Source organism: Rhinolophus sinicus, chromosome 18 (genome assembly GCF_057876585.1).
Source record: "Rhinolophus sinicus isolate RSI-liver-muscle chromosome 18, RSI-T2T, whole genome shotgun sequence".
Classification (NCBI taxonomy): domain Eukaryota; kingdom Metazoa; phylum Chordata; class Mammalia; order Chiroptera; family Rhinolophidae; genus Rhinolophus; species Rhinolophus sinicus.
In genome coordinates, this window is record NC_142518.1 from 55,202,250 (window position 1) to 55,229,538 (window position 27,289).

At 36.0% G+C, this 27,289-nt stretch overlaps 1 pseudogene; it reads right to left on the reverse strand.

The window, feature by feature from the left end:
• Positions 1 to 19,289, reverse strand: part of LOC109436351 (glandular kallikrein-3, submandibular-like) — a 70,696-nt pseudogene extending 51,407 nt beyond the window's left edge.
• Positions 19,290 to 27,289: the final 8,000 nt, after the last annotated feature.

Genomic DNA, 27,289 nt, shown 5'->3' on the forward strand with positions numbered 1-27,289 from the left:
GTTCCTGCCTCACCTGGATGACTATCAGCTTAATGTGAGTCATTCTCTTCCCTGTATCCAGTTTAACATTAATTATGTAACAATTTTTCTTTTTCTATGAAATGTACTTATCAGGAGGTATTCTTTGACTTAACCTGCTTTAGTCCCTTTCCTTGTAAGTTTGAAATAAAACTTTGACATGTACTTATAACTATATTGAATAAATAATTTTCAACAATTCAAACCTCAATTTTAACTAGTTGCATTCTGTTTTTAATCTATATTATTTTGAACAGTTTTTTTGACCAAAGATTTTCGTAGCCAAACAAAATAAATTGAAATCTCCACACTGGAGCATACCATGCCTATGAAATAAATGGACAAATAGAAAGAAGGACACATGGATGGATGGATGGATGGATGGATGGATGGATGGATGGATGGATGGATGGATGGACAGATGGATGGATAGATGGATGGTTAAATAAGCAGACAGAGAGATAGACAGATTATTTTAAAGTCCTTTCTGTTCAGTGTAAGTATTTCGTCCTATGCAAGGTTCAAATTGACAACCTCCAGGCAATGAGGCTAATGTGGCAATTCCTGTGCTGTGATAGTGTAGTAGAATAGATCGAGACTAGGTTTTGGGTTCATGTGGTCCTAAATTAGAATCCTACTCTGCAACTAACTAGCTGTGCAATTTTAGCAACTTACAAACACTCTTAAATTTAACTTTTCTCACTGTAAGATGGAGAAAACATACTAATTTCTCTCTATAGGAGAGCAACTTGTTCTAAAACTGTTGCTTATAAATATTAGACATTTTATTTCTCACTGTAATTTATGTAACATCTACAAGGTTTTAATTAAAAAGTGAATTCAAGTATCACACTCATTATAGATTGTAATATGCATTCATAATTGGATTGTGTGCAAATCTGGAGTATCAGTCATCATGCCAATAAGCAGTATTTATATTTTACAACTTATTTAAAAGCTGAGTAAATTATTGTAAAATAGTAGCAGTCTGCTCAAAGATTTGGGGATAATTCTTGGACAAACTAAGATTGACCTAGTTTTAGAAAGAAAAATCCACTATATTTTAATATAAGAACATAAGATGTAAAAGACCACTAATACTAGAGTAAATAATATATTTGTTTTGTGAGGATTAGGTAGGCTAACATATATTAACCATTTGCTACAGTGCGTAATTCATAGCAGCTGATCAATAAATATTATTTCTTCTTATTCACAGAAACTCAGAATTCTTGATATGAACATAACATTTCATCATTTAATATGGTACCTGAAATGTACTCACTGGAGAGAGTGAAATTTGAAAATATTTTCATTTTCAAAAATGTCTTATTGAAATGCCGATCTTCCTAGGAGTTCTCACATCTTAAATAGTCATAAGTTAACATTTTTTAGTAAGGAATTTACTGCTAAGATGAGAGGAAACCACTAGATGGTATTTTGGGATTTTCGTGTGTGTTTTCTTTTTTTTTTTTTTTTTTTTTTTCAGCTAAATGCAGAATGTATTTTGAGGAGAAGGGATTAATAGATTCATAGATACTGGTAGGATGATAGGAGAAGAACCATGAAAGCCATGCTAAGAAATTTGAAAATCACTGTAGTCAGTGGAGGTTGAACCACAATAATCAGGGAAATGACGTGATCAGAGTTAATTATGGGGGCACTAAGGAGGATATAAAAGAAAAGCAAAGAAATTGAGGACAAGGATCAGTGAAGAGTTCATTGGCTAATTTAGGCCAGATGGAATGAGAACATGGGTCTCTGGAGGGATGAGAGGGTAGATTTGAGAGGCATTTTAGAGTGAGAACTTATTGAACTTCATAATGACTTAATTAAAAGGGTTAGGTTAATCTTAGGAATTCTTGCTTGGGCATATAAGTAAATGTTATGTAATTTATTAAAATAGGGAATATGGAAGGTAGAACAAGTTTGGAAGCTGGTTGCGGAGGGGATGATAGGTTGATATATTTGACATTATTATTTTTTTTAATGATGAGACTGCCCAAAGAATAGATTGAAAATATAATATGATACCAACACATAAAGGCAGGCTGAAGAATAAAGGTAATGAATGACCTGATAAAGAACAGTGAAAGATAAACAAGGTATACATTATAACAGCCAAACAAGGAGATAGTTTTAAGAATGATGAAGTAGTCAAAAATGTCATATTTCTGTCAGTGTCAAAACTGTTTAGATTAGTACATGAAAATATCATTACATTTGACAGGATGTATTCATGAACCCAATTAAGAGATAGTCACTATTTTGGTGTGAACCAAATGTAGGCTACAGTGGTTTGAGAATCAATGAAGGAAGACTACATATATATATATATATATATATATATATATATATATATATATATATATATACACACACACACACACACATATATATATATAAAGTAAAATGCTTTAATAAATTTATATTATTACTGAAAGAATGAAGGAGAAATATTGAATAACTTCATACTGAGAAATAACTGGAAATTTTTTTCTAAGGCAAATTAATTCTGCTGCAGAGTAATTAGGTAAGAATTCAAAATGTCTGAGGTTTTCAACAATTTGGAATGTCTTGTTCATGTGGTCCAAGCCAAATTTCTAATTCTAATAATGTCATGACATTTTGGCATTATCAATATTCCTTAAGCAAGTTTCTTCTGTAGCTGCCCTTTCCAAGTGAGTGGTAATATGACTTTTAGACTGTTTCTGTCTGTCTGTCTTTCTGCTAATTTTTTCAATGTTTTAGTGAATCCACATTCACTAAAAATTAATTATACTATGCGATTATAGTAATAATGATAGTGATTTTGTCAGATGTGAGAAACAAAAGGAAATTATAAATTTCTTCACTACTAAATAATCCCACTTTACCTCCCTATTGCTTCTCAGAACAATATTACATACTAATCATTCTTCTACAACTTTGTTCATACTGTTCTTGTCCTGCATATCATCTCTTTCCTTTTCTTCTGTTCAAATTCCACCCATTCTTCAAGGTTAGATTCAAGCCTCACATCTTCTGTAAAACTTCCTATGACTACTCCAGCCTACTTGGCCCCTTCTCTGACTTCCTCTAGTGCTTAAACATACTATAAAAAATGACTCATGATCATATTATCTGTTTTCTTCTCTTGGATTTATGCTTGCATGTCTCTTTTCACCTAGATTGTAAACTCATCAATGGCAGTGAGATAATCTTATGTTTCTTTAGTCCTAGGTTCCAGCTTCCACTCCAAATGTTGCTTCACTTGTTACAAGTATATAGCAAAGGGCTAGGCACAAAAAAAGATATTAATCAATACTTTTTTAGCACCAATGAAGTAGATAAATTATCAAGTATAGAAGCATAATGTACCTAAACCAGATACTTTTCCTTATCAGTGCTTTTAAACTCTGATACATAACTTTGAGGAAGTTAAAGAAGGGTGTACATGTGTGCTTAAGCTGAGATTTCCAGGAGAATATAGTGCTTTTAGTAGTCATTTTAGAAATTTTATCAGCAAGAAGCATATTACATTTATGGCTGGAAATGTACAATTGATAGTTCTCAATGTCTCTTTAAATAAGTTTGACATTTTCCCCATAAAGAGAGAAATGTGCAATGTCTCTAAACATCTCAAAAATAACAAATTGCAACAGTATACAAAACTGAATGCCTAATTTTACCTGCCATCCAATTGAACTATCCCATAAACACAATCTAATCTAATTTAAAACAGTAATGGTCAGCATTTACAAAGTTTATTTGAATAATTTTATATGGCCCTGAACATAAGAGATTCTTTTTGTACATTATATTAGTTCCCCTTTACAACCTCACGTTTGAAACTGTCAGTTTTAAGTTACAAATGCACTGAACTATTGAAAACACTTAAAAATAGCTAGAAAGCTTTTTTAGCTTCCAAATTAAAACAAAATGTAGGGCTACATGAGGCTGAGTTTCCATTTTGAATAAGTATGATGGTCTCTTAGTAATATATCACAACTTTGCATTAGACAAATTTGTTTCATTTTCATCCCCTTTTCATGGTTCCAACTTTCATATATCCTTGGCTTTTTGGTACTTTTTCCCTTACCACAAATATAACCATACACAGATATCGTGTGACCTCACGGTTCCTCTGTCTTTCCATATGAAGTGATACTATGTTTTAGACCTCACCTTTCTTCTGTTAGTCTCCCATCAAAATTTACTTGTTCCTCACACCCTCAGGGGACTTCTCTCTGAAACTCAGCAATAAGATGTTACCAAATAAATTAACTCTGATGCAATACCATAACTTAACCCAATCAAAATGCAAACACCAGGATGTCCTTAAGGAATCAGTCTAATAGATTTGCAGCTTCCAGCAGAGGCTTTGGCTGGTGGTACAGTAGTGCATTTTTCCATGGAGGGGGTATGTGGCATTCCCCAAACTTAAGGCTAATGGAGATAAAGGGCTGTCACAAATCTTTCTTGACCACTGTGGTTATAATGAACCAGAGTGATAACCCTTCTATGCCAAGGATCCATTAAAGATGAGACAAAAAGGAAGCCACAGCGAAAAGAAGGAAAGGCGAAAATTTAAAACCAAGAGCTAATTTTCAAGACGTGACTACCTTTTATTATTATGGTTCTTAAACTTAGGTGTACATTCCGCATTTGTGCAGCTTGTTAAATATAGCAATTTCTGGCCTCCACCCTGTGAAATTCTGATTCAATATGTCTGGTGTATAGACTAGTAATCTGCATATTTTTATAATGCCCTAGATAATTCTGATATAGATCACCTGAGTAATGTACTCATACAGACTTTGCATCCTACTTATAAGTGTATATACATCTGTCTTACTTTGTTTTCTGTCATTTCTTTTATCTTTGCCAAATGTAACCTCCTCTCACAATTATCTTAACCTTTAATCCCATTTAGTCCCAAGGAAAGTTCCCAAAGTTTAATTAATCAACTTTGATCAACTTTTCTTTTTTTAATACAGATATAACAATAAAATGGAACCTCAGAACTTTCAACTCCTTTTAGAAAAGAAAATTAAATGTTCATGAATTATTTCCCCAAATAATATGAAGGAGTACTATGGAAAATTAAATATAGGCTCTCAAATATAGGCTCTCTGATATATATATATTTTCATTTATTTTAGCATTCATAATATGTTATACTTCTGTACATTAGTTTTAAACAGCACCCTTGGGTGACCCAATCATCCTATTCATGAACGGACACTCCAGGAGTGGTTAGCTAGCATTTGCAAAAAAGACCACACTGTAGAGGTAGCTACTGCTAGTGCTTCCATGAGCATTATCTCTGATCAACACAGAGGGTTTTGTAAATTAGCATACTGAATGTAACAAATGGATATTCATTGGTGAAATTCAGAATATTCCTGATATCTGGATTGGCTAGATATATTTTAGAGTCAGTATCACTGTCTTACGTTGGGTTTCCACAGAAATCAAAGTCTAAGAATTTGTGTCCAGGTTGATTATTCCTGAAAATGATCCCAGGAAATTGAAGTGGAAAATAAGGCAGAGTGAACTAGGGAAGGAGAGCGATCCCATGGCAGGGTGCATTACTGAGCTGATATCTGGTGTGGGCAACTATGGGTCAATTAGGCTGGAGCCCTTTGAGAAACTGGGCTGATTGTGCCTGGGAAATGTCCACCTTAGGGATGGAGGAGAGGAGTACTTTTCCTCTGGATTTCATCCTCTTCCAGGTTTGAGCACCAAGAAAGTGTTAAGCAGGCTTCTGAAAACATCCTTTCCACAGATTTAGTGAAGCCTGAAGCAGAATGTGAGAGATGCATTGTTCAGCCAAAAACTGAAGCTGTCAGTTTACACCTACTTGAAGCTGGTGGCCTAAGTAGTAGATGGGATAAAAGTTGAGCTGAGAGGCTATGAGCTGGGGAGTAAGCAGTGTCTGATATACCCATCCATGCATGGGCCATGTAGAGACTTTGTTAAATAGCATAGTGCTGTTATAAATAAAATTTCATTGGTGAAATTTCTGCAGTTCAAAATATGTGCATTGCGTAGAAGTATTTTAAGGTTATTATCATACTTCCATGCACAGGCATAAACATTTAGTGACCTCAGTTGTCTAGAGCATTAAAGATGACCCCTTAGGTTTGATTTCTAAGTGGTTCTGGGTTTAGGTACTAACTTTTGAGGACTCTTGGTTACCACACTCTGGAGAGACAAAAATGAATTGCTACACGCAAGATGAAATAAGAGCATCTAAAAGGAAAAAATATTTGAGGTTAATTTATCTTGCATTTGGGGTTTGCTTGCTAACAAATATCTGTATACGTGGCAGATTTTAGGTTGCGACTTGCTTTCATTTCATAGGATTGAGGTGTGAAATTATTTTTACAAATACAAATATCCCTAATCAAAAACTTTAATATTAATAACTACCAGCTATCTGGACATAAATGCCAGATATTAGATCTCATGGTGAGGTTTTGAAAATGTTTTATTAATTTGGCTGGAATAAAAGAAATAGTCCAAATCTTGCCCTAACCAACCACACCTCCTTAATATAAAGGTCTAAATAGAGCTTTAAAACCAAGGGAAAATAACAAAACTATAATTAAAGTACAGCTTTATTATTAGCTGGTCCTGTGCTAAATATATTCAATAAGTAGAAAAGACAAAGCTTTCTTGGTTCACGCTATTTAATTTTGAGGACTGAATGGGAAAATGATTTTCTTTTAAACCAAATCTTAGAATACTATCACCTCCCGGTGATCTGATATATATAAAACCCTAATAGAGTCTTATAGCCACAAAAATAAAAAGTTCCATGTATGGAAGAGGATGCAGTTTGAAAGGGAATGGGAAAAGAAGAATAGAGTCAGATTAGGATGTAGAAAGCTCCTTTTTTATAAATTTAAATTTTATTTTCTTATTTTTATTTATGTATTTATTTTATTAATTTATTTTATTGAGGTAATATTGATTAATAACATCATATAAATGGTTGAAACAATAAGAATAGCATTTTGTAACCCATGAAAACGGTATAAAATTCAAATTTCAATGTCCATAAAGTTTTATTTTAACACCCATACTCGTATGTTTGCGTATTGTATATGGCTCCTTGAGGTGAAGCAGAATTGAACAACTGTGACAGAGATCTTTTGGCCTACAAAACCGAAAATAATTGTATACCTGGGCCTTTAGGGAAAGAATTTTCTGATTCCTGTTTCATTATATAAGCATTTAAGACAAATAGTTTTACTTCAAATACTGTTTTTGCTACATCTATTTTTATTCACACTATTGACATTTTTTTCAGATATAAATATTTTAAATTTTTATGACTTCAATTTATGAATAATATAGAAATAGGAATTTCATTTCCAAATGTATGTTCAAACACTATTTTGTGGCATCCATGATAACTGCCCATTTTATTTCTGATTTTGTTTACTTGTGTCTTTTCTCTTTTTATCTTAATGAGTCTAGCCAATTTTATTAATCTTTCCAAAGAACCAGCACTTTGTTGCATTAATTTTTTCTATTGTCTTTTTGTTCTCTATTTCATTTATTCTGCTCTGATTTTTACCATTTCCTTTCTTTTGCTGATTTTGGGTTTAATTTTTTCTTCTTTTTCTAGTTCTTTAAGGTGTAACGTGAGGTTTTTTATCTGGGATTTTTCTTGTTTCTTGAGATAGGCCTGTAATGATATAAATTTCTCTCTTAAAACTGCTTTCATTGCATCCCAAAAATGTGGTAGGATGCATTTTCATTGTCAGTTGTTTCTATGTATCTTTTGATCTCTCCTCTTTCTGTCTCTCCTCTTTGACCCAGTTCTTTAAAAGCATGTTGTTCAATTTCCACATATTTGTGTTTTTCCCTGCTATCTTTTTGCAGTTGATATCCAATTTCAAAGCCTTGTGGTTAGAGAATATGCTTGGTATGATTTCAGTCTTTTTAAATTTGCTGAGGCTAGATTTATTTCCCAATATATGGTCTATCCTTGAGAATGTTTCATGTACACTAGAAGAGAATGTATAGACAAAGGACTCCCTGCACAGCAGACAGACAAGACAAAGAGGCTCAGTACTGAATTCACCTAAAGGTGGTAAAACTGCGTGAGCAGGGTAGGAGGGAAGGGAGAAGTGTGGAGACGGGGCTGTGAGGCGCAGGACGCAGACCTAGCTCAGTGCTCCAAGTTCGCCGCATCCCGGAACTACCACAGCTGCAGGAGAGGGAAGGACTCGGACTGCTAGGGCTCCGCTTATGGCTCACAGGGCTGAGGGGATAACATGTAACACGGCTGAACCCAATATTCACAGCAGAGACCTCAGAGCAAAGACTGAGGGAAGAAGGCTGAAAACGGTGGTTTAAGCCCTCACTGCCACAGAGAATGGAAGCCTTAGGCACTGAGACTAGACAACCCCTCCCTACCCTCCCAGAGCTCACCCCACCCCCACCTGCCCAGTGCTAGAAGTGGAACAGCAGCAGTGTCAGATCAAAAGAACAGAAAATTTCCAGTTCTGAAAACTGTACTCCGCAGACACAGATTCGCAGCCCAACTAGTTCCGGCAAAGGGAAGGGAGCTATGGAAGGAGGATCGGCTGTGGTGGTGGTCACAGCCATTGCTTGGGGCCACCTCTCACAACCCACTGCGCACCTCTCCCCACCTAACTGGGGGGATCCCTGCATGAGTAAACAGCACTGCTAAAACACTCGGGCTCTGAATCTGGTGCAGGAAGAGCTTTGGAACTTCAAAACCTCTCCGCATATCCACAGGGACGTGGTGCCCTATGGCCCAGGTGAACTGTTAACAGAGGAGAAGCCCACATTCCATGGAATCCCCCCATTGTGTGAGAAGCTGGAGTACTGCAGAAAAAACAACACTACACTGTGAGAGAGAAAAAAAGGCTGCAGCTGGAGAGTAAATAAAACATTCTACCAGCAAGTACTGGAAAACAAAAGAAAGACCTCTTCCTCTCAACCTGTTGCAGAACCCACTCCTGTAGATGCCTAGAAAGAGAAATAATAAATCATTAATTGCCATGAATAACCAAGGCAACAAGACAGCTCAGAGAGAAAGAGAAAAGTCTCCAAAAAATGAACTTAAAGGTATAGAAATATGTGACTTAAATGACAGAGAATTCAAGATTGCAGTTCTGGAAAAACTCAACGAAATGCAAGAAAACACAGAAAGGAAAAAGAACCAAATAAAATTTCTGGAGAATAAGAAATCAATAGATGAAATAAAGAATGAAATAGCCAGCTTAAGTTGACCAGATGGAGGAAGGAATAAGTGACATCGAAGACAGAAACATGGAAATGATACAGATGGAAAAAGAAAGAGACTTGAGAATTAAAATAAATGAAAGAACTCTACAAGAACTTTCTGAGTCCATCAGAAAGAGCAATATAAGAATAATGGGCATATCAGATGGAAAAGAAAGAGAGAAGGAAACAGAGAGCATATTCAAATAAATAGTCAATGGGAACTTCCCAAACTTGTGGACAGAACTGGATCCTCGAATCCAAGAAGCAAATAGAACACCTAGTTACCTCAACCCAAATAGGCCTTCTCCAAGGCACACTGTATTGCAGCTGTCAAAAATTAATGATAATGAAAAAATCCACAAGGCAGCCAGGGAAAAGAAGATGGTAACCTACAAAGAAAAGCCCATTAGATTATCAACTGATTTTTCAGCAGAAACTCTACAAGCCAGAATGGAGTGGAACCAAATATTCAAACTATTGAAAGAGAGAAATTATGAGCCAAGAATAATACACCCAGCAAAGATATCCTTTAGATGTGAAGGAGGAATAAAGACCTTTCCAGACATACAGAAGCTGAGGGAATTTTCTAACACACAACCTGCACTACAAAAAATACTGAAGGAGGCTATTCAAACACCATAAACAGGGACAATTTGCGGCAACCAAAACATAAAAACAGGGAGAGTAAATGCCTTAACCGGAATATGGAAATGGAGAAAGTAAGCGTGCTGAAGAAAATGGAATACTCTAAATATCAAACTTTCTTTTACATAAACTTAAAGGTAACTAGTCAAAAAAAATCCAGAACTGTAATACATACTGTAATAAAAGAAGAAACACAGGGAAAAATCATGGAATACCACCACATAGAAATAATAGACAACAACAAAAAGGCAAAGAAACAATAGAGACACAGTCTTACCAGAAGATAAAAGACAGATTGATAAGAAATCCTCACATATCAATAATAACCCTAAATGTAAATGGACTGAACTCACCAATAAAAAGGCACAGAGTAGCAGAAGAAAGGAAATAATAAAAATCAGAGCAGAACTAAATGAAATATAAAACAAAAAAGACAATAGAAAAAATTAATGTGACAAAGAGCTGGTTTTTTGAAAAGATTAACAAAATTGACAAACCCTTGTCTAGGCTCACTAAGATAAAAAGACACTAAGACACTAATAAACAAGATCAGAAATGAAAAAGGGGAAGTAATAACGGATGCCACAGTAATACAAAGGATCACCCAAGAATACTATGAACGACTATATGCCACCAAATGCAATAACCTAGAAGAAATGGACAAGTTCTTAGAAACATATAGCCTTTCAAGGCTGAACCATGAAGAACTGGAATATCTAAACAGACCGATCACCAGTAATGACATTGAATCAGTCATCCAAAACCTTCCCAACAGCAAAAGTCCAAGACCAGATGGCTTCACTAGTGAATTCTACCAAACCTTCAAAGAGGATCTAATACCAATCCTCTTCAAACTCTTCCAAAACATTGAAGAAGAGACAGTACTTCCTGACTCATTTTACGAGGTGAACATTACCCTGATACCAAAACCTGGTAAGGACAGCACAAAAAAAGAAAACTACAGATCAATACCTCTCATGAATACACATGGAAAAATCCTAAACAAAATTCTAGCAAATCGAATGCACCAATACATTAAAAAGATTATTCATCACAACCAAGTGGGATTCATCCCAGAGGCACAAGGATGGATCAACATATGCAAATCCATCAATGTGATACATCACATAAACAAAATAAAGGACAAAAATCATATGATTATATCAATAGATGCAGAAAAAGCATTTGACAACATACAACATCCATTTATGATTAAAATATTTAATAAAATAAGTATAGAAGGAAAACACCTTAACATAATAAAGGCCATATATGACAAGCCCTCAGCTAATCTCATAATTAATGGAGAAAAACTTAAGCCCTTTGCTCTACGTTCAGGAACACGACAGGGTTGTCCCCTATCACCTCTGCTTTTCAACATAGTGTTGGAAGTCCTTGCCAGAACAATCAGGCAAGAGAAAGAAATAAAAGGCATCCTAATTGGGAATGAAGAAGTTAAATTATCACTCTTTGCAGATGACATGATGCTATATATAGAAAACCCTAAAGACTCCACCAAAAAGCTATTACAAACAATCAACGGATACAGTAAAGTTGCCGGCTACAAAATCAACTACAAAATTCCATTGCATTCCTATATACTAACAATGAAATCTCAGAAAAAAAAGTGAAAAAAACACACACAAAACACACAATTCCTTTTGCAATTGCAGCAAAACGAGTAAAATACCTAGGAATAAACTTAACTAAGGATGTGAAAGACCTATGTACTGAAAACTATGATATTTTTAAAAGAAATTGAAGAAGACACAAAGAAATGGAAAATGTTCCATGCTCATGGATTGGAAGAATCAACACAGTTAAAATGGCCATATTACCCAAAACAATATACAGATTTAATGCAATCCCCATCAAAATACCAGTGGCATTTTAAAAAGAAATAGAAAAAAAATCATCAGATTTGTTTGGAATCACAAAAGAACCCGAGTAGCCAAAGCAATCTTAAGAAAAAAGAACTATACTGGAGCTATCACACTTCCTGACTTTGGCTTGTACTACAGGGCACCAATAATTAAAAGAGCATGGTATTCGCAGAAAAACAGACACAGACTAATGGAATAGAACAGAGAACACAGAAATAAAACCACATAAATATGGACAGATAATTTTTGATAAAGAAGCCAAAAACACAATGGAGAAAAGACAGCATCTTCAATAGATGGTGCTGGCAGACTTGTAAAGCCATGTGCAAAAGAATGAAACTGGACTGCTATCTGTCACCATGTACAAAAATTAATTCAAAATGGATGAAAGACTTAAGCATAAGACCTGAAATGATAAACTTCATAGAAGAAAACATAGGTACTAAACTTATGGACCTTGGGTTCAAAGAGCATTTTATGAATTTGACTCCAACGGCAAAGGAAGTAAAAGCTAAAATAAACGAATGGGACGATATCAAACTTAAAAGCTTCTGCACAGCGAAAGAAACCATCGACAAAGTAAAAAGGCAACCAACTGAATGGGAGAAGATTTTTGCAAACAGTGCCTCCAATAAGGGGCTGATATCCAAAATATACAAGGAACTCATGCAACTCAACAACAAAAACACAAGCAATCCAATTAAAAAATGGGCAGAGCACCTGAAGAGACATTTCTCCAAAGAGGACATACAAATGGCAAATAGACATATGAAGAAATGCTCAACATCACTAATCATCAGAGAAATGCAAATAAAAACCACAATGAAATATCACCTCACCCCAGTCAGGATGGCTATCATCAACAAGACAAATAGTAACATGTGTTGGAGAGGCTGTGGAGAAAAAGGAACCCTCATACACTGTTGGTGGGAATGGAAACTGGTGTAGCCACTATGGAAGGCAGTGTGGAGGTTCCTCAAAAAATTACAAATAGAATTACCATATGACCCGGCAATCCCTCTCCTGTTATCTACCTGAAAAATCTGAAAACATTTATCCATAAAGACACGTGTGCTCCAATGTTCATTGCAGCTTTATTCACAGTGGCCAAGACATGGAAACAACCAAAATATCATTTGATAGATGAATGGATAAAAAAGTTGTGTTATATATACACAATGGAATACTGTTCGGTGGTAAGAAAAGATAAAATAGGACCATTTGTGACAACATGATTGAATCTTGAGATTATAATGGTTAGCAAAATAAGTCAGACAGAAAAAGCAGAGAACCATGTGATTTCAATGATATGTAGTGTATAAACTGAAAACAATGAAAAAACAAGACAAACAAATGAGAAACAAAAACTCAGTAACAGAAAATAGTTTAGTGGTTACCAGAGGTTAAGGGGGAAGGTGGGTGGTAGATGAGGGTAAAGGGGATCAAATATATGGTGATGGAAGGAGAACTAACTCTGGGTGGTGAACACACCATGGGATTTATAGATGGTGTAATACAGAATTGTACACCTGAAATCTATGTAACTTTACTAATAACTGTCACCCCAATAAACTTTAATTAAAAATAAAGAATTTTTTTTTAAAAAGGATGTATATAGTCTGATGGTCCACGATGAAATGCTCTATTAATGTCAATTATGTCCATTTCATCTAATGTGTCATTTAGGGCTGATATTTATTTATTTATTTTCTGTCTGGATGATCTATCCAAAGCTGTCGATGATGTATTTAGGTCCCCTGCTATAATTGTGATTTGGTCAATTTCTCCCTTCAGTTCTGTTAGTATTTGCATGGTATATTTTGGTGCTCCCTGATTGGCGGCATAAATATTGATGACTGTTATGTCTTCTTGTTGTATAGTCCCCTTTGTCATTATGAAATTTCCATCTTTGTCTCTTATTACCCTTTTTTTTGTGTGTGTGTGTGTTTTTTTTTTTTAATTAGTTTCAGGTGCACAAGACAAAGCAAAACTTAGACATTTATCATTTATATCCCTCACACTGTGTGAACCCCCCTCCCCCCATCCACTATCCCTCTGTACGTTCCCCAAACCTCTCACCTTCCCCTTATCCCCACCCCCCCGCCCCTCTAGCAACCCTCTGTTTTTCCTCCATGTTTCCAAAACTGTTTCTGATTAGTTCATTCACTTATTCTTTTCTTTAGATTCCGCATATAAGTGAGATCATATGGTATTTGTCTTTCTCTTTCTGACTTATTTCACTTAACATAATGTTCTCTAGGTCCATCCATGTTGTTGCAAATGGTAAGATTTCTTTCTTATTACCCTTTTTATCCTGAAGTCTGTTTCATCTGATATCAGTAAGGCTGCAGCTGCTTTTCTCTGAATACCATTTGCTTGGAGTGTGAATTTCCAGCCTTTCAGTTTGAGTCTACATTTGTCTTTGTAGCTGACATGTGTCTCTTGGAGGCAGCATATGGTTTGGTTTAGTTTTTTGATCCAATCTGCTACTCTGTGCCTTTTTATTGGTGAGTTCAGTCTATTTACATTTAGGGTAAATATTCATATATGAGGATTTCCTATCATTCTATCTGTGGTTTTATGGTAGGAGTGTGTCTCTATTGTTTCTATGCCTTTTTGTTGCTCTCTATTATTTCAGTGTGGTAATATTGTATGGTTTTTTTTTTTCCTGTTCTTTTATTATGTTACATATTTCAGTTCTGGATTTTTTTTTTTTTTGCTTGGTTACCATTAATTTTATGTAAAAGAAAGTTTCATATTTGAGTATTCCATTTTCTTCAACATGCTTACTTTCTCCATTCCCTTACACCAGTTCAGACCTTTATTCTCTCTCCTTTTAATTTTTTGTTGTCACAAATTATCCCTATTTATGCTGGTCGAATAGCCTCCTTCAGTATTTCTTGTAGTGCAGGTCATGTGTTAGAAAATTCCCTCAGCATCTGTATGTCTGGAAAGGTCTTTATTCCTCCTTGTCTAAAGGATATCTTTGCTGGATATATTATTCTTGGCTCATAATTTCTTTCTTTCAATAGTTTGAATGCTTGTGTCCACTTCCTCCTGGCTTGTAGAGTTTCTGTTGAAAAATCCGATGATAACCTAATGTGCTTTCCTTTGTAGGTTACCGTCTTCTTTTCCCTGGCTGCCTTGTGGATTCTTTTGTTGTCATTAATTTTTGACAGCTTAAATACGATGTGCCTTGAGAAGGCCTGTTGGGATTGAGGTAATTAGGTGTTCTATATGCTTCTTGGATTCAAGGATCCAGTTCTTTCCCCAAGTTTGGGAAGTTCTCGTTCACTATTTGTTTGAATATACTCTCTATTCTCTTCTCCATATCTTCCCCTTTTGGTATGCCTGTTAATTTGGTATTGCTCTTTCTGATGGAGTCAGAAAGTTCTTGTAAAGCTCTTTCATTTCTTTTAACTCTCAAGTCTCTCTGTTTTTTGATCTGTGTCATTTCCAGATTTCTATCTTCAATGTCACCGATTCTTTCTTCCATCTGGTCAGCTCTATTACCTAAGCTGGCTATTTCATTCCTCATTTCTTTTATTGAGTTTTTAAGCTACAGAAATTCTATTTGGTTCTTTTTAAAAATTTCAGTCTCTTTGGTAAAATACTCATTTTGTTCTTTGATTATGTTTCTGAGTTCATTGAACTGCCTGTCTGTGTTTTCTTGTATCTCGTTGAGTTTTTTCAGGACTGCAATCTTGAATTCTCTGTCATTTAAGTCACATATTTCCATGTCTTTAAGTTCATTTTCTGGAGATTTTTCATTTTCTCTCTGAGCTGTCTTGTTACCTTGGTCATTGTTGGCAATTAGTGAATTGTTATTTGTCTTTCATCTAAAGGAGTGGTTCTGCGACAGGTTGATAGGAAGAGGTTTTTTTTTTGTTTTTTTTTCCAGTAGGCATTGGTAGAATGCTTTATTTTCTCTCTGATTGCAACTTTTTATTCTCTCTCACACTGTAGTGTTATATTTTCTCTTCACTGTTCTGGCTTCTCACACATGGCAGGACTCCCTGGAAGTTGGTTTACTCCTGTGTGAACACGTCTCCTGGGTCATAGGGCACTGCCTCCTTGGAGGGATGTGGAGAGCTTCTCAATTTCCAAAGCTCTTCCTATATTAGTTTCAGAGCCTTTGTGTTTCAACAGCGCTGTTTACTCCTGCAGGGATATGCCCAGATAAGTTGGGACAGGGGTGGGGTGTTTTGTGAGATGTGGCCCAGAGCAATAGTGGTGACCACCACCACAGCCAGTCGGCACCCTAGGCTCTCTCCCCTTCACTGGAACTATTTGGACTGTGTGTCCGTGGCTGTGTTCACAGTTCTCTGAACTGTGAATACTCTGTTCTTTTGCTCTGACACTGCTACTGCTCCACTTCTAGCACTGGGATGGTGGGGGTGGAACGAGCTCTGGTAATGTGGGGTGTGGTCGTCTGTGCTCCGTGACTAAGCCATCCATTCTCTGCTCAGCAGTGAGTGCTTAAACCTCCATTTTCACCTTTCTTCCCTCAGTCTTTGTTCCAAGGTCTCTGTCGTGAGCCTTGGGTTCAGTGGTATTATATGTTAATCCCTCAGGTGGGACTGTGGGCCACTAGCAGTCCAAATTAATTCTTCCCTCTCCCATGTGTCATGCAGGGTGTCATGCGGGGTCTCCTGTCCAGCTCCCCACATAAGAATGCAGGATAGGGTGTGGCCAAAAAGGAACACCCACAGAGCCATAAGTAGGGGAGTCATAGAACTATATTCTCGCTAGTGGCTGGGTTGGAAAAACAGGAAGCAGGAGCCACAGAATCCGCCACACTCCGCAATCCGCCTGCTAACTCAGCCACCATCTTCTTGCTAGCCCTCATTTTCTGCTAGCATAGCCACAGCAGTTATATTAGTGGCCAATGGCTCACTGATTACAGCTGATGGCCAACTAGCCATAGCTGATGGCCATCCAATCACAGTTGATGGCCATTTACTACCTGAGTGAGCACCTTTCCACGTGAGGGCAAGAGCCTGGAAACTGCAGTCCTGGCTCTGTCCCCACAACATGGCTGCAACAGCTCTGGAATGCAGCAAGCTCTGAGCTAAGTCTGTGTCCTGCACCCTTGTGGCCCGTGTCTGCCCACTTACTGCTTCCCTCCTCCTCCACTCACCCAACTTGCCCACCTTTAAATGATTTCAGTTGTACCTCTCTTAGTCTTGCCTGTCTGCTGCACGGGGAGTCCTTTGTGGAATTATAGCTGTTCAATTTGTTGTAAATTCCAGGGGAGATTTCAAGAGGCTCACCTCATGCTGCCATTTCTATGACATCATCCATATTAATTTTCTGACTGGAAGATCTGTTCATTGCTGTCAGTGGGGTGTTAAAATCCCCTGCTATGATTGTCTTACTGTTGATCTCTGCCTTTATGTTGGTCAATATTTGTTTTGTATATTTAAGTGCACTATGTTGGGTGCATAAATGTTTACCAGAGTTATGTCTTCTTATTTGATTATTATAATATTGTTATTATGTAAGGTATTTCTTTGTCTCTTATTATATTCTTTATTTTAAAGTCTATTTTGTTTGATATAAGTATAATTCTTGAAGCTTATTTCTCATTTCCATTTGTGTGAAATATCTTTTTCCATCCCTTTCCTTTCAGTCTATGTGTGTCTTTCGATCTGAGATGGGTCTCTTTTAGACAGCATAGCATGCGTCTTGTTTTCTTATCCATTCAGCTACCCTATGTCTTTTGATTGGAGCATTTAACCCCTGTACATTTAAAGTGATTATTGATAGGTACATAGTTATTGCCATTTATTATTCATGCTTGATATTCATTTGTTTGTTTGTTTTCTCCTTCTGATTAAAGAATTTTTTAAAAAATATTTTTTGTAATACTGGCTAGGTGGTGATGAATTCCTTTAGCTTTTTCTTGTCTGGGAAGCTCTTCATCTTTCTTTCAATTTGACATGATAGCTTTGCTGATTAAAGTAGTCTTAGTTTTAAGCCCTTGCTTTTCAATACTTTGAATATTTCCTGCCACTCCTTCAAAACCTGCAACATTTCTGTTGAGAAATTAGCTGATCATCTCATGGGAGCTCCCTTGTAAGTAACTAGTCTTTCTCTTGCTGCTTTTAGGATTCCCTCTTTGTCTTTAACCTTTCCCATTCTAATTATAATGTATGGGCCTCTTTGGGTTTATCTTGTTTTGGACTCTGCACTTCCTGGTCTTGTATGTCCATTTCCTTTGTTAGGTTAGGGAAATTTTCAGTCATTTTTTTCTTCAAATAAGTCTCAATTCTTTGCTTTCTCTGTTTTCTTTCTGGTACTCCTATGATGTGAATATTATTATGCTTGATGTTGTCCCAATGGTCTTTTAAAGTATCTTCATTCTTTTTTTTCTTTCCTCTTTTTGTTGTTCCAATTGGGTGTTTTCTGCTACTTTGTCTTCTAAATTGCTGAATCAGTTCTCTGCTTGATGTAAGCTATTGTTGATTTCTTCTAGTGTATTCTTCATTTCAGTTATTGTATTTTTTATTTCTGACTTTTTAAAAATAGTTTTTATGTCCTTTATGCTTACTCCCTGTTGAAATTCTAAGTTCCTTAAGCATTCCTATAACCAGTGTTTTAAAATCTGTCTCTGATAGGTTGGCTGCCTCCACTTCATTTAGTTCTATTTCTGAAGGTTTCTCTTATTCTTTTATTTGGGACATGTTTCTTTGTTTCCCCATTCTGGCTGCCTCTCTGTGTTTGCTTCTATGTATTAGGTTAATCTTCTATGCCTCTATGTCTTTGCTGGGTAGACTTATGTAGTATGTGTCTTGTGTGTTCCAATGGCGCAGTCTCTCTGGTCTCCTGTGCATGTTTCCAGGAGTGCCCCTTGAGTGTTTTCTGTGTATTCTCCTGTTGTATTTGAGCCTTGATTGCTTTTGGTGTGCCAGTGAGTGGAACTTACTCCCATGTTGACTGACTGTGAGGGTTGTCTATGCCCTCAGTGTATGAGTTGCTATGTGGAGGCTCACCCTTCAGAGAGGGATTCACCCCGGTGGGCTCTTGTGTCTTTTGAGGCTGCCCTATGTATGTGCCTCTTGTGGGGCTAACCAGGTAGTTCTCTGGTGTGGTCTGAAGCTGGCCTCTGTGTGTGTTGTTTCTGGTATCTCTTGGGAGGGGCTCCTGTGCAGGCCAATTTCAGCCTTACCTATGACCGGATTGGGGCTACTTGGTAGGAGCTACAAAGCTATATGTGGTTGGTTGACGCATTTGCTGGACCTAGAGTCATGTGGGGGTGACCTTGCTATGAATTGAGGCTGGCTACCAAGAGTATGGGGCCCAAGGCAGCTTAGCAAATGGCGCAGGAACTCCAAGGCCTGTTGCCACCCGCTGGCTGCCCATGTGGCTTAACCGTTGAAAGAGTCTCCTTAGGTTCATGAGCCAGATTGGTCGACCCAGTGTTGAGAGTGCCTCCGGCAATATAGCACTAACTCTGCGGAGCAGGGTCCCAGAGAGTCCACAGGGCATGGCTGGTGGTTTTTATAAGGTTAATGCAGATTCAGTTCTTGCACCAGTGCCTGGCCTGTGACCACTTCGCAAAACACCCTGAGAACACCACAGCTTGCCACCACTCACCTCTACCCTACAGTTCCCTGAGAGCTGCCCAAGACAGGTTGCAGCACAAGTTGTAGCTCACTGTTTATCACCAAAAGTTCTCTGGGCAGCTGCAGGCTGTCTGCTGCTTTAAAAGTCTTCTGCAGCTTGTGGGGCAGGGCCAGCAGTCTAGGAGCCGAGAGAACCCCTGGCAATGCAGTCCTGGCTATGTGGGTTGGGGACCCAGGGCATTACCAATGTGGTGAGCACATGCTGATTTTACCAGCCCAATGTGATCTCAGATTTGGTCCTTTGTGGGAGGGTTCAACATAGAAAAGATGGTGACCTCCTGTAGGCTACACGTGAGGCAGGCTCCACACAGGGACAATGGCTACTGTCTCTCCAGCCTTTGCCCTGAAAATCAGTTTTTCCTAGTATGTCTCTGGCCCCTCTCGAGCTGTCACCCCTCCACTGGAGACCAGGTAAGTGTTTGCAACAATTGAATCTGTGTGCAGGCCCTTTAAAAGGGTGTCTTGGTTTCTAGGCACCTTCCGTCTCCCTGGGCTGGACAGAGTCCTTGCTGATTTTTACTGCCAGATATTTTGGGAATTCCTCTTCCTGGCACAAAACCCCTGGGCTGGGGAGCCCATTGTGGGGCTGGGACTTTTCTCTCCTTTGGGGGAACCTCCATCCATGAGGTGTCCCTCCTGGTGTTCAACCACTATCTGTGGGCTTGTAGTCAGCCTGTTTCACATCTCCACAGTTCCTATCATTCTTGATATGGCCTCTTCTCCAGATCCACAGTTATAGGGCTTCTGTTCAGCTAGTCTTCAGATGATTCTTGAGGTTGATTGTTCTTTATTCGTAATTTTTATGTGATCCTGGGAGGCCGTAGGCATAGTATTTACCTAATATTTTGTTTTGAGGACTACTTTGGGAGAGTTATTGCACTCACTTTGACAAATAGAGAAGTTCTGATTATTATTTAGGAGTTATTGCTTTTGGAGATAATGTTTTAGACAGTAGATTTTTATCGTCCTTGCTCTATAGATGCAGATTATCTTAGAAAGGTTTAGTATGTGTATTAGATCATTATGTATTTGGTGGTGATGTGAGATGGATTGAGATTATATTTTTCAAGACCTAAAGATGCATACTTACTCATGGGTTATATAAAAATGGCTAAGATAAGAAGGGCTTAATAAAAGAATTCTAGAGAAGTTGGACAATCATGGACTTGGATTCTGGAGTTTGTTACCATTTATGCCATTAACAAACGATAAGACCTTAAACAAATTACTTATTTCTGAGTCTCAGATATTTCTTGCTGGTAAGAGGTAGGAAAGTTAGAGGAAGTTTGTCTAAATGTATACACAATCACATATCTAGTAATAGTTTTCCATATCTACTTCAGATGTGTTACCTCACTTCCTATTTTGGTACAAGGCCATCTTACATGGTGGTGTCTCTATCTCATCCCAGGGATCAAAACAGGAATCAGTGCAACACTGCTCTTGATGTTTCTTTCAACTTAATATCCCTGCTTCTCTGGGAGTTGGTCAAGAGAGGACAACTCAGGACACATCCACTCATGATGACCTGCTTTGCCTACCTCTCTTTCTTCTCCTCCCCACAACTCCAGCTGGGGAGTAAAGCTGGACTTTACTGTGTTTCCCCCAAAATAAGACCTAACCAGAAAATAAGCCCTAGCATGATTTTTCAGGATGAAATCCTCTGAACATAAGCCCTAATGTGTCTTTTGGAGCAAAAATTAATATAAGACTCGGTCTTATTTTTAGGGAATCATGATTCTTTCCTTTATCTAGCAGATACTTCTCACATATACTATCTTCCTCCATTCAGAGGTGGCATTGTTTTCAATTGCCTTCCCTGGAGAACTTAAAGGTGGAAAGGGAGGAAAGACAAAAAACGGCTTCATGATAAGGGAAAATCCAAAATTATTATCATTAATATTTGCTTCCCAAATAAGCATTTGTGTTTCCATAGAGAATTCAACATCATCTTGGTACTTCTGCTTCCAAAAATCTATTTTCTTTATCTTTTACTTGCCCTATGTTCTTCCATTTTTATTCAGCATCCAGGGTATCAACTGAAAATTGTAACTCTTACCATTGGAGGTTTTCATTTCCTATAGGCTTAACTTCCTTCTGTTAGCCACATGGATAGTCCACATAGTTAAACCATATCATCAGGCAAAACTGAAATTGCCCTAGAATTATGTTTTGGTGGTTTGACATCATTATGATATGGGAACATGTCTCTTAGTAAAGTGAGTAAAGTCAATAGAAAGTGAATTAGGCATCAACTCCAATCTCTCTCTTTCTTGAAATAATCATTGTTCAGTGTGATCTCTGCATGTATATTAAAAAGGAAAATTATGTGCACTCAGTTGTCTCTCCTAAAACAAGTGTGCGTCCATTCTCTGCCTTCCTGAGATTTGCCAAGATAACCTTAGTTTCTATATTACTGAGTTCTCTTCTATGCTTCACTGAAGCAACTAGTCTCTTCCCCAAAATAAATGCTCTCTAGATTTGTCCCAGTCCATTACACACTGTGCCTGGGTTACTAACCCTAGAATTAGATTCTCTTCTCTGAAAAATTCATTGTCCAGGCAAGGGAAGTAGACTTTCAAGCCCTTCCATTTCCTTATATTGACTGTAATAAATCAATTTCCGCATTTTTTTTGCAAGTTCTTGTCTCAAGGTGACTTTATATTCTAGTTTAGGTATATAATCAACCTATAACAAGGTTGTACTTTGCACATGCATTCTTAGGAATACTGGACAAATACTGACATTTTATGTAATCAAAATTCACACACATACATATAAAAGTTATTCTGATATACAAAGCAAATAGGACGTTATTGGCTCCTGTATTTCTATAACCAATTTAGTCTCCTTCATGAGATCCATCTATTAGGTTGTGAAGAGCTTGGGAGGGCACTTACCAAATAAAAACATCTAAATCTGATCTCATGTAAACATTTTTTGGATATCAAATATTTTATTCATTCCTTAATTACTTAAATATTTCTTGAGAATTTACTATGACAGAGGCTATTCTAAGTAATAGAGACACATCAGTAAATAAACAGCAAAAACAATGAAACTGTGAAGTGCATATTCTGGTAAAAGGAAGGAATCAATGAACAATGTATATATTAAGCAATTATATAATATGTTAAAATGCAGTGAGTAATATGGGAAAATCCCAAAAGGTAAAAGAGATCAGGAGTACACTTTAATTGGAAAGGTTAGGGTAGATTTTATCCACAAGATTAAGTCAAACCAAAAATTGGAAGTAGATGAGTAGTGAGCAATGCAGATATGTGGGAAAGAGTGTTACAAGAGGGGAAATGGGTGGGGCATAGCCTAGGAAAAGCACGGCCGGTGCTAGAAACAGATAGGAGGCCAGGGTGAGAAGGAGGAGAGAGAAATGAAAAGTAGGAGAAACTGAGGTCAGAGGGGTAAGGCAGAAGGGGCAGATCATATAGTCTTGTAAGACACAGTAGATTTAGACTTTTGTTCTGAGATAAGGAGATATTGGATGGTTTTGAGCAAAGTAGTGACATAGACTTTATGTTTTTGCAAAGGTTTGCTCGGGCTGTTGAAACAAAATTAGACAAGAGTAGAAGCATGAAAACCAGATAGAAGTCTACTACAATAATCCAAATGAGACACAATGATGTCAAGACTAGGTAGAGGCAATGGAGATGGTGAGAAATAGTCAGATCCTGGGTATTTCTTAAAAGGAAAGTTAATAGGATGTTCTAATCATTATGATATGAGTTATATAACAAAGAAGAGTCAAGGAAATCAAACATTTTTATCTGATAACCTGGAATAATTAAATGAGATAAAAAACAGTATTAATCGTCATAGGCTTGGATCAGGTGAACCTAATGAGTTCAGATTAAGGCATGTTACTATGTCTTTTTATATCTAAATAGGAAAGTGGAGTAGGCAGTCAAGTATTCCAGCTGAATACTTAGGGGTAATATATAAATTCTGAAGTCATCAACATATGAATACTTTTTGAAGCCAAGTAACTATGTGAAATCACCATGAAAATGAAAATGGCTGGAGAATAAAAGGTAAGATAAATGAATCCAGTAGAAAATGAACATTAAAGGAAAAGAGTCAACAGATAGTTGAGCAGGGAGACTATTATCAACATTTGATGTCATGGAAACGAAGTGAAGATAGTATTTCAAGATTTAAGATGAGAAGTCAGGTAAGTTAGGAACTGAGAATTTAATGTGGTGTTTAGCAATGTGGAGGCCAAACGTGATAGTGTCAAGAGCTGTTTGGGTAGAGTGGTAGAAACAAAAGCTAATTAGATTGGATTTACAAGCGAATAAAAGAAGAAAAACATGAACAGAGGAATATGTCATCCTAATGCTTTCTGGCTTTCATTTTTTCTGATGACAAGTCAGTGGTTTATTTTATTGGAGTTCCTTCTACCTGAATCATTTTCTTTTGCTGCTTTACAATTTTTTTTTTTTTTTTTTTAAATCTTTGGCTTTCAGTATTTTTACTATGACTTGTCTGGGTGTAGATTTCCTTGCTTTATCCCATTTGGCTTCATTGAAATTCTTGTTTAATGTTTTTAATTAAATTTGGAAATTTTTAGCTATTAATTTAAACATTATTTCTACCCCTTTCTCTCTGATACTACCATTACACGTATCTTGTGCTTATTGCTGTCCCACATCTCTTTGAGGTTTTCTCTACTCATGTTTTTCCCTCTGATTTTGGGAATACATAATCTCTATCAATCTGTCTTCAAGTTTGCTAACTCTCTTTTGCCAGTTCAAATCTACTTTTAAGCCTCCTTATAAAATTTTTATTTCACTTAATGTACTTTTCAACTCCAGAATTTCTACTTTTACAATAATTTCTCTCTTTATGTTATTTAATTGATGATACATTATACCTTCCTTTTCTTCTTTAATTATGGTTTCATTTAGTTCTTTAAACATATTTATAAAGACTACTCTGAAGTCTTTGTTAGATAAATTATAGGCACCACACAATATACTATCCATCAATGTTTATTTTTTCAAATTATGTTTTTGAATGGAGATATTTTAATCAGGAACATGCTTTTAAATTTTGAGCTATGAACATTTTGCATATGTATATTGGACAATCTTCTTTCTCTCTCTCTTCCAAATTTTAGGAGATCTTAAGGTATTTTTACTTGTAATGAAAATACTTAATACTATCTGATTACCAAGCCTGCTATCCAACTTTCTGATCATAGGGGACTACATATTCTGCAGAAGGAATGTATTAAACCCTCAGGTGAGCAAGGGGCTGATTTATTGATTTCTATAGCCAATTAGGAACAGGACTGATAGTCTTCTAGCCAAGTCTTTCCCAGTCTTCTTTAGCAGTGATATAGTCTTAAGGCAACATCCCAAATAATATCATAAAGTAGGGGAAATTAAGAAGGTTGAAAGAAAAGAAACATGACTTCATTTTTAAAGTACTGCTTATTTTCTTCAGGTGATAATGACAAAGAATCCAACTAAAGCTCTGACTCTGTCATTGACAAATAATTTGTAAGTGTCCCAATTGATACCTAGAAATAATGTGATTATTATTATAACTGTAGTATTCTAATTATATAAACCAGAGACTAAAGCATTTATTTGAATATAATTTTGTTTCAAATTAAAATCTTAGGTTTTCTGCTAGTTTTTAGCAACCACCCACTCAACAATAAAGCAGATGGAAAAAGAATATCAAAAGACTAAAATGGATATTTCCCTACTGAAAAAAATAGTAAGCCAGCCCAGAAGATTAGATTATATACATACTAAATTATCTCTTCTATATCTCATTATTTATTCGTCATACTAATATGTGTGTGTGCATGTATGTATATATATACATATATATGTGTATATATGTGTATATATATGTATATATGTGTGTGTGTGTATATATATATATATATATATATATATATATGTATATATATCCCTTGATTTACTTTGCTATAAAATCTTTATCAACAGGCACCCATTATAAAAAATAAAGTACTTTTTGTCTTTTCACCTTAAGTTTATTGCTAGTCTTAAAAATGAGATTTATTCACATTAAGACAGAAATTAGGTGTATATTCAGGAACACATTAAATGTTGTCTCAATATTCCACCTTTTGTGCACTGAGTGCTCTATAGAACTCAAATGCAATTATACAATTTATGGGGGAAAAACAAGCTGGTATGAATCACTGTGACAAAATATTTGGACTACATTTGCTATTTTAAAATTTGATGTCATATATAGCTCAGTTACAACTAGGTAAAGCATGAGCCTATAAAATTATGGCATATAATGATGAATCATTATGATGTTTTCATGCACACAGTCTGATATACAATTTGTGAACTTATTTTGACTTACAGTAGAGTTTATCAAGATTTAATATTTTGTGTTCTTCAAATGGCTTTATCTTTTTGAATGTAAGCAAAGAAATTCATAAGTCTAATTTTCACCAGAATTAATAGTACTAATTAAGACAGTACCATCAGAAATCAAAGATAGAAGTTGTGTGTGTGTGTGTGTGTGTGTGTGTGTGTGTGTGTGTGTTGATGGGAGTGGAGGAAGCAATTGTAATTTATAAATACCACTAATCTATATAATTAATATAATTTGGTTTAGAAACAATGATGCTCATTTCAAATATCTCTAAGATTCGTCTTAATGATAACTGTGTAGAACACAAGTTTCGCCATCTAAAATAATTCAATGTGAAATAGAATTTAGAAAATATTATGATGGTCTATAATGTTGTATTAAAAAGAAACAGAATTGTCCTATAATTTGAATAATAGAATTATAAATTCCATTACCTACACAGATCAGTAATATAAAAAAAAAAAAAAATTTAAGAATAGCTCGTCAGGAAGAAAACTATTCATCCTATATTTACTAGTTTTTCAATATTTTAGATAACAACAACATTGCACTGGTTGAATTTTATAAAATACAAAATTAAGTACTTAAAGAATAAGTTTCTAAGACTTTAATTTGTATTAAATGTACCCTTTTTAAGGCTATGACAGAATCCCATTCATAATAAAATGTTCTCAAGTAGTTATAGTTCTCTTCTTTTGAATTATGAGATTTATATATTCAATCTTAATATTATAGCCTCATTGCTGAATAAGAAAAAAATCTACAGGATATAAATTATTCTGAGAAAGAATTAAAACCATCCTTCTGGTTTAAATACAGAAAGATGAAAAGATCTCTAATGACGTAAAATCCACATTGCTTTAGGCTCAGCTTGCAAATTACAGCTACTGCTGCGTAACTCAAAACTACTGGTTAATACATATATTTCCCTTGCCTGTAAAGCTATAAACTCTGATGCTGCAATGATTCCTTAATGAAATAGATGAGTGATAATAAGGTACTAAGAAATATAAGTTAAATTATTAATTTAAAAGGGTAAATAAAAAGTATTAAAAGTTGTAAGGGAATACCCCATATTTTAAAAGTTATCTGAGAGATAACCCAGGAGCAGCTTAGCACCTAGACTTTAGCCTCTAGTCATGTGGTAAGAAAAGTCCTGACATTACAAATACATTTATTTGACAGTTGTTCTCACTCATAAAATAATGGGTCCTTCAAAAAGCTCATTTTAAATTGCAAATAAGCTTTAAAACCCATAAAAATTTCTTCTGATATTTATTGCCAAAAAGTAGCTTGAGGATGTTGATACATATTGATAGTCTGCTTAGTGACATTTGGAAATTTTATTCATAATTTATTCACAGAATATAAAAATTTATAGAGAAGGGCTTGGTTAGAACATGCTTGTGGGCAGGCAGGCAAGGGTCCAATAGCCTCCGGCTAACTAAGAAAACTTCAGATTGATTTTGCAGAGATATG